Source organism: Rhineura floridana, chromosome 8, assembly GCF_030035675.1.
Source record: "Rhineura floridana isolate rRhiFlo1 chromosome 8, rRhiFlo1.hap2, whole genome shotgun sequence".
Lineage (NCBI taxonomy): Eukaryota > Metazoa > Chordata > Lepidosauria > Squamata > Rhineuridae > Rhineura > Rhineura floridana.
The window spans coordinates 53,075,067-53,089,122 of NC_084487.1; the positions used below are offsets into that span (position 1 = coordinate 53,075,067).

The window sequence follows — 14,056 nt, forward strand, 5'->3', positions numbered from 1 at the left end:
CTATTCTTAGTATGACTAGAGTCTAGTACCAGCCCATATTTATTAAGAACTTCCAGAAGGGTAGCCATGTGAGTCTGTGCAGCAAAAAGAACAGAGTTTTGTGACACCTTAGAGACTAACAACTTTACGTTACACTTAGATCAGAATTCGTTAATAAATCATATTTAAAATCCATGTGATGTGTTAAAAAGTCACCTTTATAATTGATTTCATAACAGTAAGGATTGAGAACAGTATCTCTTCTAGCAGAAATTAGCTATCAAAACTGCTGTAATGTCATGGAAATGAATCTCTCTCTCTCCTCTCTCTCTCTCTCTCTACTGCCATACTACCCTGAACACGCCCAATCTTGTCTGATCTTGGAAGCTAAACAGGGTCAGGCCTGGTTAGTACTTGGATCGGAGACCACCTGGGAATACTGGGTGCAGTAGGCTTAGAGGAAAGCAATGATAAACTGCCTCTGAAAAGCTCTTACCATGAAAACCCTATGGATATATTCAAAAAGATTCATAGGGTCCCCACAAGTCGTAATTGACTTGAAGGCATATAACATCTATCTATCTATATCTATGAATATAATTAGTTTGCTTTTCTACTAATGTAACAAACAGGTAAGATAATATTGTGAAGCCGTAAGTCAAAGAAAGGGCACTAGGTTGTGAGTGACATCCCTGGTAGACTCCAGATGTTATGTGAATTGCATTTTCAAATTGCATGCTTAGGACTGGTCATGCCTCTTTCTTAACAAGCAGCAGTTGTGGGGAGGAATGCAGCTTGGGCAACAGGCATGCTAACACAAATTTCTCCTAAAAATCACCCTTCTGTGAAACTACTGTTTGCCCTTCTAGCAGAAGAATGCAAATAAGGTCAATGCACAGCTACCCTGCAATCTCTGCCTTATAGCTATTTAAAGTATCAAATTTCAAAGTGCAGTTGCATCCAGAAAATGGCATACATGCAATTGCAAAATGCATGGACTATTTCCAAGGAACCTCAAATCTCCTGAGACATTTTCTCCTTTGCTTTGAGCTTTTTGCAATAGATCACCTTATAGAAAGGAGCTGCAGTTGCACACTCTGCACAACATTAGCCCTTTTTCCTCTGTCAGGATGACAGAATGTCTAGATGAAGAGCCATCAGATCATTAGGACATTCCTACCATAAGACTGGAAGTCCCCACACAAGCTACCTGACTTAGTAGATATGTACAGAATTGCATCCATTTGCAGACACTCCCTTAGTTTATGTTGGGGTGGGGGCTCTGAACTTCATATGTAAGCATTTTAAAAGTACAAAATAGTTTTGAATCATCTAGGGCATTAGCCTTCTCCACACATGATGATGCAAGTAATATTATTTGCCTCCTTGCTTCATTTGTTCCACACTTGCAAAGGGGGAAATCTGGTTAAGAGCTTGGGAAAATGACTCACTTTTCAAAATCATTTCTCCAAGCTCTTTGTGATAGTTCAGGGTTTTTATAGATATTTCTGGTGATGTCATTAAGAAGATTAGAATGGTGAATTTCCTGAATTAAGATGACAAGAAAATGAAAAGTTTAACAATTTTTTTATAACTTCTAGAACATTATTTTCAGATAATCTATTGATATCTATATGCCAGGCAATGAACTTCCATGTTCCAGGCCTAATGTCATCCTAATGCTATGCCACATGGCTATCCCTGCTCTTAAATGAGCAATAATTATTCCTTCTGAGCTAACTGAAAAGATTGTGAACCTTGTACCATTAATTCTTAAAAAATAGTTGAAAATCATTCTTTATTATTTCCCCACTATTTTGAACAAATCATCACATTTGAACAAAAAGGATCTTTCTGTCTTAGTAGATTGAACAAGGTGTTTAATATAAATGATCTAATTTAGAGTGGTTCAGGAAACATTTTATGGAAAATGGGGCCTTGAGTTGTTGGGTGCCAGGTAGTTCGTATTTTTTAAAGGAGAATACATTGTTTCTTTATATGAGTTTATAACAGTTTACCTTGGTCACAGATTTGTAGCATCTTATGTGATAATTTCCCACATCTCTGAAAGTCTGTCTAAGTGGCCACTGTTTGCTGATACTGAGATGGGAAAACTCTGGCCTGATTCACACATCATGGTAAGCCAGAGTGCGGCTGCTGGTTCCTGGACAGGAGCTCACACTCGCTTTTCTCCTCCCTGGGTTTTAGGTCACTGCAGGATGGTAGCAAAGCCAAGGTTGGGCTTAGTGTGTCAACTGAACCCATGCTTCTGGTTAAGGTGTCTGCTCCTTAACCATGATCATGATAGTTACCAGGTTGTGGTTAAGGAGGAGAGACATAACCATGATCCCAGGCTTCAATGGCATGCTAAGCCAAAGTTTGGCTTAGCTGTAACACTGACCTAAAAAGGCTAGGGAGGATCAAAGTGGCTGCAATCTTCTTGGAAGCCAGTATATTAGCTTAGCTCAGAACCAAATTGGACCACTTGCTTCACACTTTGATAGAGAAGTGTGTTAAATCCCATCTATAGAATTAGTAAGAATAAGCACTGGATAATTATATAGCAGGCTACTTTGATCCACACTTCAATAAAATGTTTTGCCATAACTCTAAAAGGTGCCTCCTTTTCTTTACCCCATTTACTGCTGTTGGAGAGTATATGAGTAGATATAGCAGGAATGTTATAATGAGAAGCACATTTCACTGCACAACATTTTATGGCTAAAGTTAGGGAAAGGGAAAAGATCAGAGATAGATTCCTCTGTACTATTCCCTTTATGTGTCTAGTTCAGGACTAAGAGCCAGAAATGCATGTTTTGAACATCTCAGTTTGGCTCTTCAAGGAAAATTACATTCTGTCATCATTTGTCTATGCTGTTTTTTATATAATTTCATATACCTGGACAACAGCTGTAACCAGCAGTGTAGTGGCAAATTCAGAAGTACAAGGTCCCTTCATGACAGGCACAGCCATGCCCTCTCCCATCTTTTTTTTTGCTGAGAATGATATCCTTGTTAATGCAGGCATCCCTAGGGGCCAATAAGCATGAACGGGAGAGTGGTGGCTGCTGAGAAGAGTCTTCTCAGTGGCTGACTCACCTCCTTTCACTCCAATTGGTTCCAAATCAGCAGGAAAAGACAAGGTAGCATGTTAGAAGACTCTTCTCGGTGGCTAGCACACTCTCCTTTCATGCTGTTTGGTTCATAGGATGCTGGAGACATAGGGACTCTGCTGGGACTCTGCTCCCCAAAAAGTAAGGGGTTTAAGACCCCTGAGTCCCTGGACGACTACATCCCTGGCTCTAACACTGATGAAGTTCTCATATTTGGAGTGGAACCACTCCAGACAAGGAGAATCTCATCTGTGTTACAAGCTTTGTTCAAGTATATGAAGGGTACTTCTTCAAAGAAGTGTTAAAAAGCAGGAGGGAGCAAAGAAAATAGATGACAGAATGTAATTTTCCTTGGGGAGTGGAGAACAGAATTTCATGCCAATCCACATTTTCAGAAATGGCACATGATCATTACAATGACTGTGAAACTAACGAGTCCTTTCACTTGATTGCTTGCTTGCTGGGGTGGGGAGAAGTGCATCCTTAACAGTAACAGAGCTTGGATAGCCCTATTATAAAAGAACACTTTCTTGACACTTCTGCAAGTAAAGGCTGGGTCAGGATCAACTGAGAGATATGAGAAAATGTGAGGAGAAAATATGAAGAGAGATGGGGGGAAATTAGAGGCATAAATTAACACATAAGATTGTAATAGAAGGGAACAGGATTCTCATAGCAAATTTAACTGAAACATGTAAATGTTGTTGTCAGAAGAAACAGAAAATCACAAAGCAAACAAAAAACAAAGTTTATATGATTTTTACCTCCAAGAATGTGCTCAAAATGTGTACACATTGGGCCTGCTTTTTACAATAAAGATGTTTGCACTTTTGATTTATATTCCTACTTTAATTGCGCTATAACTAAGGGTAGCTTTCTTCTTTTTGTGTGGGGAAAAATGAAGCACAAATGCTAAAATCTGCTGCTAGTATAAAATTTTATAAAATCATAAAATGTTTAGTAACCATTCTGATACCATGCCAACATGTATTATAAGGGTTTGCCTGGAAAACTGCAGAACTGCTAGACCGAGATTGCTACTGAAACTTGCCTGCCACTCCAACCCACAATGATGTACATATAGACAAGCTCTTCAGGCTTTACATCCATGAATGAGCGAGTGTGGTGCAAGGGGCTGTGGGGTCATGCAGTTAGCCCTGGCCTCCAAGTCATACAGTTCCTCTCACCCTCAACATTGCCCTGTTGGGGCATAGCTTCTGAAGAGGAGAACCTGTTCTATGCATAGAGGCCTTCCACCTGGTTTAGAAACCAGATCAGCCAGGGTTCTGAATTATTGTTGGAAGTTCCATGCATAGAAGAGGCTCCCTGCTTCAGAAGTTATGCACCAACATGGTGTGGCCAGGAGAAGCTGTACATCTTTGGGAGTGAGGTGAAATATGTGACCCCACAGCACCTTTCATCACAAAGAGGGCTACTAAGTCCTAAGAGATTTGCCCATAAAAAATAAAAAGCAAACATTGATCATTCAGTTGATACTTTGCCAGATGCAGAGAGTACAGGCTGTGGGAACTAAGATCTCCTGGACAATCACTCCCAAAAATGTGGTAGTGAATACGGGAATTTAAAATAAAGTTATAAAACAATTTATGGAAAACCAAGCCATATAAACTTCTTCAAAAAGGTGATTAATAATTCCCATTAGATTAAACTTGGCAGTAGACAAAATGAAAAGGATAATTTTTTCCCGAAATTAAATTCAGGTGTTTTTTTTTTTTAAAACCTTGTGAAAACTCTCCAGCATTTTAGTGTGAATTTCTCCTAATAAACATATTTGCATGCAATTTTAAGAATTATACACATTTGCAAGCAATTTCCCCTAATATAATGCATGTTGTTTTCACTAATATATGCACACTTCACCTTAATATTTGCACTTTCGTGTACATTGCTTGGCTGGAGAACTGCGTTGCAAAATTTGGGAAAGTGCAAATTTCAAATGCGTTTTGGTTCATATATTGTTTCAAAAAGTGCAAATTTGGTGAGTTCACCTTTAAATGTGAATTGAATCAAAATTTCTCCCCATACATTGCTATATTTTACTTTTCTAGAGAGTAAATCTAAATTTTTTGGTCCCTTTCATAAGCAGGTTACTTACAAGTACAAGATAAGTTACTAATATTCTTGATTTGTCTTGCTGTTATAGTGCATTTTTTAAAAGTGTTTTAAATAGAGAACATTTATTTTCATTTAATAATAACATTCAGTCGTAATAGGTGATAACTTGTAGATTCTTCATGAAGCAAGTTGACCTACAGAAAGCATTTATTGTTATTGTAATGGGTATTGTCACAACAGTTTCATAAGAAACACATAATACTGCTTACAACTAAATCAGGGATGGGAAACCTGTCGCCCTTCAGATGTTGCACTACAACTCCTGCCATTCCTGCCCATTTTCCAGGGCTGTTCCCTGCTATATCCCCTTGTGTACTATAAATAAATACTGAACACTCTTCCACAAATTAAAAACACACATATTAAAATGGACATGTAGGACTTGATTTATTGTATCAGAAATACATGTTATTGGGCCAATTGGAAAGCACACAACTCTTACACTAAGGGATTAAGGGCAATAAAATAATGCTACCTTACCTTTTCTTTTTCTTTGTCATTTTTCAGGAAACTTGTTTTGTTTGTTTTCACAGAAATGGGACATAATGAAAACGCCCCTAGATACATCAGAAATCATTCAACTATCTTACAGCAAAATGACAAATGTTCTTATTGCAAGCCTAGCAGCACTACATGCAGCCTTGGCATTAGTTCTAGCTCATTCTCTCACCAGCCCACTCAACAGCTGATCCCTGGGCAGGATTGCCAGAGAAACAAAAACAGAGCAGCATCAGATATATGATTAAGAGGAGAATCAGTAGTAGCAAGCAAGATAGCCAAGCAGCAATCATTGCTTATATTATTTGTTGCAGAAATAAGCATCGTGTCCAGTAATAAGAAGAATGTTTACTCATGGCCCATCAGTCAAAGCTTGTAAGAGTTAGTTAGCAAGAGGACAGAAGTGGTGGGCCCTTTTAGTTTGCATGAGCAGTTAAAGAAAAGTAGCACATGGTGGCATTGTTGCAGAAAGCTATCAACTATAGCAATGAGAATCCAACAAACCAGTCTCTTTGGGGATAGTTCTAGCTGTAAGAAACTTTTATTTGATACTCCTACATTTGATAAATCTACCAGTATTGTGGTTAACATCATTCTCCTCTTTCAGAAATTTCTGAACATGTTGGAAGATGCTCTAAAAGTACAGCTAGAGCAGGTACTAGAGTTACTTTGCTTTTTCCCCAAACTGCACAACTGAAGGGAAGTAAAAAGTGACATACTACAGCTGGAAAAATTCACTACTGCCGTCTTATAACAATGTCATGGTAGTCAGCAAAAACAAGTTTTAAAAGCGTCCAGTTTTTCTGAAGCTGATCCACTTACATTCCAGTAATGTGCACTTTTCCTCCATTTATTTTAAAATGTACACCCCATCTTTCTTTATAAACAAATTATCAAAATATAAAGTAAGTATCCATCATAGGGTTGCCAGGTCAGAAGCATCCCAAACCCTGAGATTTCAGGGGAGGGCCCTAGTGATGTCATTAAGCATGATACATTAAGCATTAACCACAGTTGCTTCGAGCATACCATTCAAACAAAACAAATTCTCTGATTGGAAATTAAGATAGAAATCTTAGCTAAATGAGGGTGTTTCCAGGTCCACCTGAAGTGATGGGGTCATTCCTTCTCACCTACTTAGAGTGCTTGGGTAAGGAACATTTAATCTAGCCTACTTACTTCTGGCAAGAAGGGTTTAAGTGTCCTCAGGCCAGGCCAGTCACCAGAAGGCCATTGTAGGAAGAAAGGAGCATGGTGTTATGGAGAGGTTAGATGGGAGCACTCAGGAGTAAAGATGAATGCCCCTGAAGGCTGCAATTCTAAGCACAATTACTAAGGAACTAAGCCCCATAGAACTCAACAGAACTTACTTCTGAGTAGATATTGTTAGGATTGTGCAGTTGATAAGGCTTGGCTAGGGATCCTCTGCAAAGATATCCATATCCAAGCAGGGTTGGCAGACCCCTGCCTGGAATGCCCTGCCTGACTTTTAATGTGGCTGCTCCAAACTTCTTTACAGACTTGACCCTTCACTGCAGAGAGAGGTTTGAGAAATGAGTAAGAGTTAAGAAGATTCTCCACTCTTGGATCCGGTCTGCTGGGATCGGTTTCAGCCTCTTCTCTCTGATGCAGTGGACAAGGTGCTTTCTACTGTAAAACCAACCACTTGCTTACTTGATCCTTGCCCTTCATGGCTCGTTATGAGCTGTAAAGAGAGACTGGGCAATGGGATCAAGGCAATGGTAAATGCATCCTTGGAGGAGGGTGTAATGCCATTGCCCCTCAAGGAGGCAGTGATAAGACCTATTCTGAAAAAGCCCTCCTTGGATCCCCAAGATTTAAACAACTTTCGCCCAGTCTCCAATTTACCGTTCTTGGGCACGGTAATTGAGCGTGTGGTGGCAAAGCAGCTACAGACACACTTGGAGGAAGCAGATTATTTAGATCCTTTCCAGTCGGGCTTCAGGACTGGACACGGAACTGAAACAGCCTTGGTCGCTCTGGTGGATGATATGAGGAGGGCATTGGATAGGGGAGAACATACCTTCCTCGTCCTCCTGGACCTCTCAGCGGCTTTCGATACCGTCGACCACGGTATCCTGTTGAGTCACCTGGAGGGACTGGGAATAGGAGGCACTGTTTTACAGTGGTTCCATTCCTATCTCTCTGGTAGATATCAACGGGTAGTGTTGGGGGATGAGGTTTCAGACCCTTGGCCCCTCAACTGTGGTGTGCCACAGGGTTCTATCCTCTCTCCCATGCTATTTAACATTTATATGAAACCGCTGGGAGCCATCATCAGGAGTTTTGGGCTGCAGTGTCACCAATATGCGGATGACACGCAGCTCTATCTCTCATTTAAATCTTCACCAGAGTTGGCTGTGGATACCTTGTCCAAGTGCCTGGAGTCCGTAAGTGGATGGATGGGAGAGAACAGGCTGAAGCTGAACCCCGATAAGACTGAGGTATTACTAGTGGGGGACAAGGGAAGGTTGGGTGATTTTGACCTGATACTTAATGGGGTGAGTTTGCCCCTGAAGGACCAGGTCCGCAGTCTCGGGGTCATCTTGGACTCCCAGCTGTCTATGGAGGCTCAGGTTTCTGCAGTGAGCCGGGCAGCTTGGTACCAACTTCATCTAGTACAGAGGCTGCGACCCTATCTTCCCATACATCTGCTCCCACGAGTGATACATGCCCTGATCTCCTCTCGATTAGACTACTGTAATGCGCTCTACGTGGGGTTACCCTTGAAGACAGTCCGGAAACTCCAGCTGGTACAAAACGCGGCGGCACGCTTAATAAAGCAGACCCGCCGCCGTGATCATATCACCCCAGTGTTGATTGAATTACACTGGTTGCCAGTTGTATACCGGGCCCAATTCAAGGTGTTGGTTTTAACCTTTAAAACTCTATACGGTTCCAGCCCAGTTTATCTGAAGGAGCGCCTCCAGTATCACCAAATATGCCGCCAAACAAGATCAGCCTCACAGGACCTTCTCTCGGTCCCACTGACTAAGACAGCTAGGTTGGTGCGGACCAGGGAGAGGGCTTTTTCGATCGTGGCCCCCACCCTCTGGAACTTACTTCCCTTTGACCTTCGGCATGCCCCCTCCCTGTTGACTTTTCGCCGAGCCTTGAAGACCTGGCTCTTCAGGCAGGCCTATGGGATCTCTGGGGTGGGTTAGGTTTTACACTGTATTAATATAAGATGGTCTTCAGATGAGATGTTATGATATTAATAATGTGATGATTATGTATATGAGCAGATTGTATTTTATATTGTATTTTATATTGTACGTCGCCCAGAGTGTCCGTTCAGTCGGACAGATGGGCGTCTGCTAAATAAAATTTTATTATTATTATTATTATTATTTCCTGCCTACTCTGTGGGTTGCTGTAAACTCACTTTGACTGCCAACCCAATTCCAGTGAGTAATAATTGACAGAGAGAAAACACACATGAAGCCACACAGTGGTGTGCTGGTAAATGTTTAACAACGGGCTCTCCAGAAAAAAAATGTATGCATATATATACGTAGATAAGTTTATTATAAATTTTACTGATATAAAGGATGTGTAGCACACAATTTACAAATAGCACAACACAAAACCCTTTTATTTTATGGACTACTCAGTGCTCTCCCTGCAACCCTGGATTTTTATATGCAAGGGTGTCTTTCTGCTTTCCTGTCCCAGAGTAGCTAGCATTCAGCTGTGCAACCAGACCCCCACTCCAGTTGATCACGCAGGAGGAGGGGAAGATCAGCTGGAGCGCATTACAGCTGATATTCTCCTCCTCTGGCACGATCAGCGGGTTAGGTTCCAGACCGCCGCGCTACAGCTGATCTGCTTTTTGGTGGTTTTCGCTGTTCGCCAGGGGTCTGGAATCTAACTTGCCGTATGAGTGGGGCCCTACTGTTCATTCATTCACCTACACTTATATACTGTCTTTTTGCCATGGCACCCAAGGCAGTTTACAATTTTAAGATACTAAAACAAGTAAGTAGAATAAAATATAGAGCAACAGAGACTTCTCAGGCCAACTGATGGTCTCTTCAGCAGCTGATGGCACAAGCTGCCTGGGCTGGGCTTCCTTGCTTCTGCCTTCCCTCAGCACACGCAGGTCTTAAACAGCCGCAGGGAAGATGAAGGAGGGGCTGGGCCAACAGTTCTCTCAGGCCACTGATGGAGCTGGTGGTATGTGCTCCCTGGCCAGGGCTTTCTTGATTCATACAGAAGCATGTTGATTTGAACAGAAGAGACTTAATGATCCCTAAATCTGGAGTTCTCTTTCAGATATATAGCCGCCTCCTGAAGAGAAAGACCTTTCTTGATAGAGTTGCCGTATTCATGATCACCTGTTATTTGTGCCAGTTTATCATGAAGTTTATATAAGCTGCTCATTACAGTTGTTTCATTTGTGTTTATATTAAGCTTCCCAGTGAACAGATTTTTTTTGTCAGCTCCTCCATCCTCAGTTATTCGTTTCTCCTGGCATTCTTCTTCGAAATTTGATTCTTTTTTCTATGTTAATGTCCATTTCCTTACATTTTGTTGTTGCATAGTTAATGGCCTTCTCCACAAATAAATAAATGAATAAGAACTGCCTGGCACATCACTATTCCTACTGGCAGCAGCTTCAGGACAGAAAAAAGGAAGTATTTCTTCACACACGGTGTAATTCATTTGTGGAACTCATTGCCACAAGATGTAGTGACGGCCAGTAGCTTTGAAGGCTAAGGCTCTAAAAGGGGAACAAGGCAAATTTGCTAATGGCTACTAGTTATGCTAACTATATGGAACCTCCAGCTCTTAGCAGTTTTGCTTCTGAATACCCGTTGCTGTGGGAGCAGCAACAAAAGAAGGCTATGCCTGCATGCCCGGCTGTGGGCTTTGCAAAAGCATCCAGCTGGCCGCTGCTGTGGAGAAACAAGATACTAGACTAGATGGAACTTGGGTTTGGTTGCTCTGGGTTCTTCTTATGCACACACCATACATTTAAACCACATATCCCCCAGGAATCCTGGGAACTGTAGTTTTGTGAGGGATAAACTACCGTTCCCATGATTCTTGGAGGATGCTTTAAATGTATGGTGTGTAAGCAACCTAGGAAACACTCAGGTATGAACGGATGCCAGTCCGGGAACAGCTATTGCGCTTGACGAAAACACATCCTGACCAGATTTTGGGGATGGGGGTAGGGGGAGATATACAAGAGGCAGTCCTGTTTTTGCAAACTCAGTCTTTCGCCACCCACCCCCATCTTTTTAATTCGTTCCCTCGGACTGGCCATCTACCTAGCTTAGAGAGCAGGATGGACATGCACCAGATGAAGAAGAGGATCACGCAGATTAAGCTGAGCTGCAGCAAGAGCATCTCCCGCCTCTTGCGAACTTTCCTCAGCTTGAAGAGAGGAGGCTTCGGGGGACGCTCGGCGGCACTTTCAGCCCCATCGTGATCCAGGGCTTGCTGGGCAGGATCTAGAGGTCCTGCGGTGAAGAGGAGGCAGCCTCGTTCCCTCCATGTCTTTGCCGGGAGGCTCACTTTGAAGGGATCCCTGTGGAGGTCTTCATCCTCACGGCCAAGGGCAAGACACACACCAAAAGGGAACCAGCAGCCCTCAGAGTCACAGGAGAGGAAAGAGGGAGAACACACACACACACATGGGTAGATGGGAAAGGAGAGCCAGTGGGGCACCAATGAGCAGCTGAGGTAGCCGCCTTTGCAGAGGTGGCGATTTGCAGTGCCCCTAATCTCTGCTCAGGCATCCATTGCACCCAATCAGCTTGAGGAAGATTCCCCTCTGCAGGCCTGGCACCAGAGGCAAAGGGGGGAAAAAAAGCCAGGAAAGAAATCACCGCCAGTGTTGGCGAAGCAGCTGCAATAGCAGCATCAAGGAGCTTTCCTCCACACACACAAGGGGAGGGAAAGGGAGGGGGAAGAGACTGGTCGGATGCTCTCTGTCACCGGCCCCGGGGTGAAGCCGAGTCGCCTCAGCTCAGAGAAAAGCTCCTCATCAGTGAGCTGTGTAGCAGCCACCACCATTTTCCTCCCTTTAATTTCTAATAATGGCTGTGTTTAACAACCGGCTTGCAAAATTCCCCAAAATGTAACAATCGGCTCTTGCGAGCCGGTACGAGCCGGCTCCAGCACACCAGTGAATCCACACTTCCCAGTATGCAAACTCTCTTTTACCACTATTGGGCAAGAAACAAACCATCATGCAAATAACAAGTTGCATCATCAGTGGGCTTAAGGGGGTTGAGCTGACCACATGGAATCACTGTTGTTGCTTCTATGGATGTAAGGGAGTAAGGTCAGAGGTGAATGAAATGCAAATAGACAAAGAAAAGCAAAAGACAGTGATGATTTCCTAAATGCGATACCATACCAACCACAACAAGATTCCTATGAGTAAGACAGAAAACTCAGCATCCCACAACCAGACAGGGTTCCTAACCAAAACTAAAAAAATCCTGGCAGCCAGTCAGCCAAGATCACAGAAATCCCCATGGAACACAACCTGACCCGGGGGCTGCAGTTAGTGCAGAATGCTGCAACACAATTGCTGACATGAGTGAGACCCTATCAGCACATAATACCTCTGTTCTGAAATCTGCACTGGTTGCCGATTTGCTACCAGGCCAACTTCAGGGTGTGCTTTCCATATTATGGGTTCCACATAGTACTTGTTCTGCTCTTGTAAGAAATCAATCCTTAGTGTGGCAGTACCTACGCCTTGGAACTCCCTGCCTATTTACATTAGGCAGGCTCTTCATTGTACTCATTTTGGCACCTGCTAAAAATATTTTTGTTTAGGGAAGCCTATCCAGGCATGTAGGAGGTACTGTGTTTTTTATGTTTTAACTCGTTTTTATTATTTTGAATGTTTTTAAATACCTGTCTCAACTGTTTCTGCCAATAATTTCATTGTTTTAATTACTTCTGTAAATTGCTTTGAGATTTTTTTTTTTTTACAAAAAAGTGGTATATAAATGTAAATAAAACACATAAATTTCGACATCACTATGGCCTTTGGGTCTCTTTCCTTTTTAGATACAAAGAAATTTGCCTTATACCAAGTCAGGTCATTTGGTACCATCTAGCTCAGTACTGATGACATGGACTAGCATTGGCTCTCCAGGATTCCAGTCAATAGTCTCCTCCAGAGATTCAATTTTGGATCTTTGCTGCAAATCATGTGCCCTACCACTGAACTACAGCCCTGTTAAAAAAGTGTTCTTTTCAATTTACTAATGAATGCACAGCATTCTAGAGCAGATCTACACCATGCATTTAAAGCACATTCAACATACATTTGAAGCACATGAATCCCACCACAGAATAATGGGAAATGTAGTTTGTTAAGGGTGGTGTGAACTATAAGTGTGGGGGGGGAACTACTCTACCCAGAATTCTTTGGGGGAAGTCATGTGCTTTAAATGTGAGTTGGATGTGCTTTAATGTATTATGTGGATCTGCATTACTTTATAAACTTTGCATGCATATAAATCATTTTAATTAAATTTTTAAATGGAAATAAGCTACAAAGTTTACTGGGTAACCGTGGGCTGCGCACCATCTCTCAGCCTAATCCGTCCCTCAAGGTGAAAACAACAGAGGGGGACTATGACCACCCCAAGGAAGAAGGGCACACTAAAATGCAGAGGAAACAATAATTTATAAAGAATAATGTACAACCATAGTGTGAAATCAGATACATATCCAGACATAGTATGAAGAAATATTTATATAAGTATGACTGTCAAAGTTGTTTATTATTTACAAAACCTGTAAAGATATTTATAGTGCAATCCTATGCATGTTTACTCAGAAGCAAGTCCCAATGTATTCAATGGAGCTTACTCGGGGAAGCATGCACAGGACTGCAATTCAGTGATAAGAAACTTCACTCACCCAATCCAAAATTCAGGATCATACCACATTAAGATGTTTTGCAACTATTTTATACTTGTTTTATGGTTATTGGATTTTAAATGGCTTTATTTCTTGTTATGACCTGCCTTGGTTTCCAACCCTACCTCACAGGGTTCTTGGAAATATTCCATATACGCACAAACTGGAGATGTAAAAATACATACACCCTATATAATAGTTTATTGTCAAAACCACTTGGCCGTTGCAGAACATGTTTTTTTAAAGTATTAGTTTCCTGCCAAATAAAAGCAGTGACACCTAAGTAAGCCCTGCCTAACTGCTTTTTTTTAAAAAAAGGATCGGAGGGGGAGAGAAACATTTATAACGCAATCCTTTTCTATGTTCACTCAAAAGTCCCATTAATTTACAGCACAATCCTAACCATGTCTACT

General features: G+C 41.9%; 1 protein-coding gene and 1 pseudogene across 1 annotated transcript in view; both read left to right on the forward strand.

The window, feature by feature from the left end:
• ANKS1B (ankyrin repeat and sterile alpha motif domain containing 1B) overlaps positions 1 to 14,056 on the forward strand; it is a 573,173-nt gene that overhangs the window by 339,520 nt on the left and 219,597 nt on the right. The gene's annotated exons all lie outside the window — the stretch shown is intronic.
• Positions 316 to 434, forward strand: LOC133363427 (5S ribosomal RNA; annotated as a pseudogene).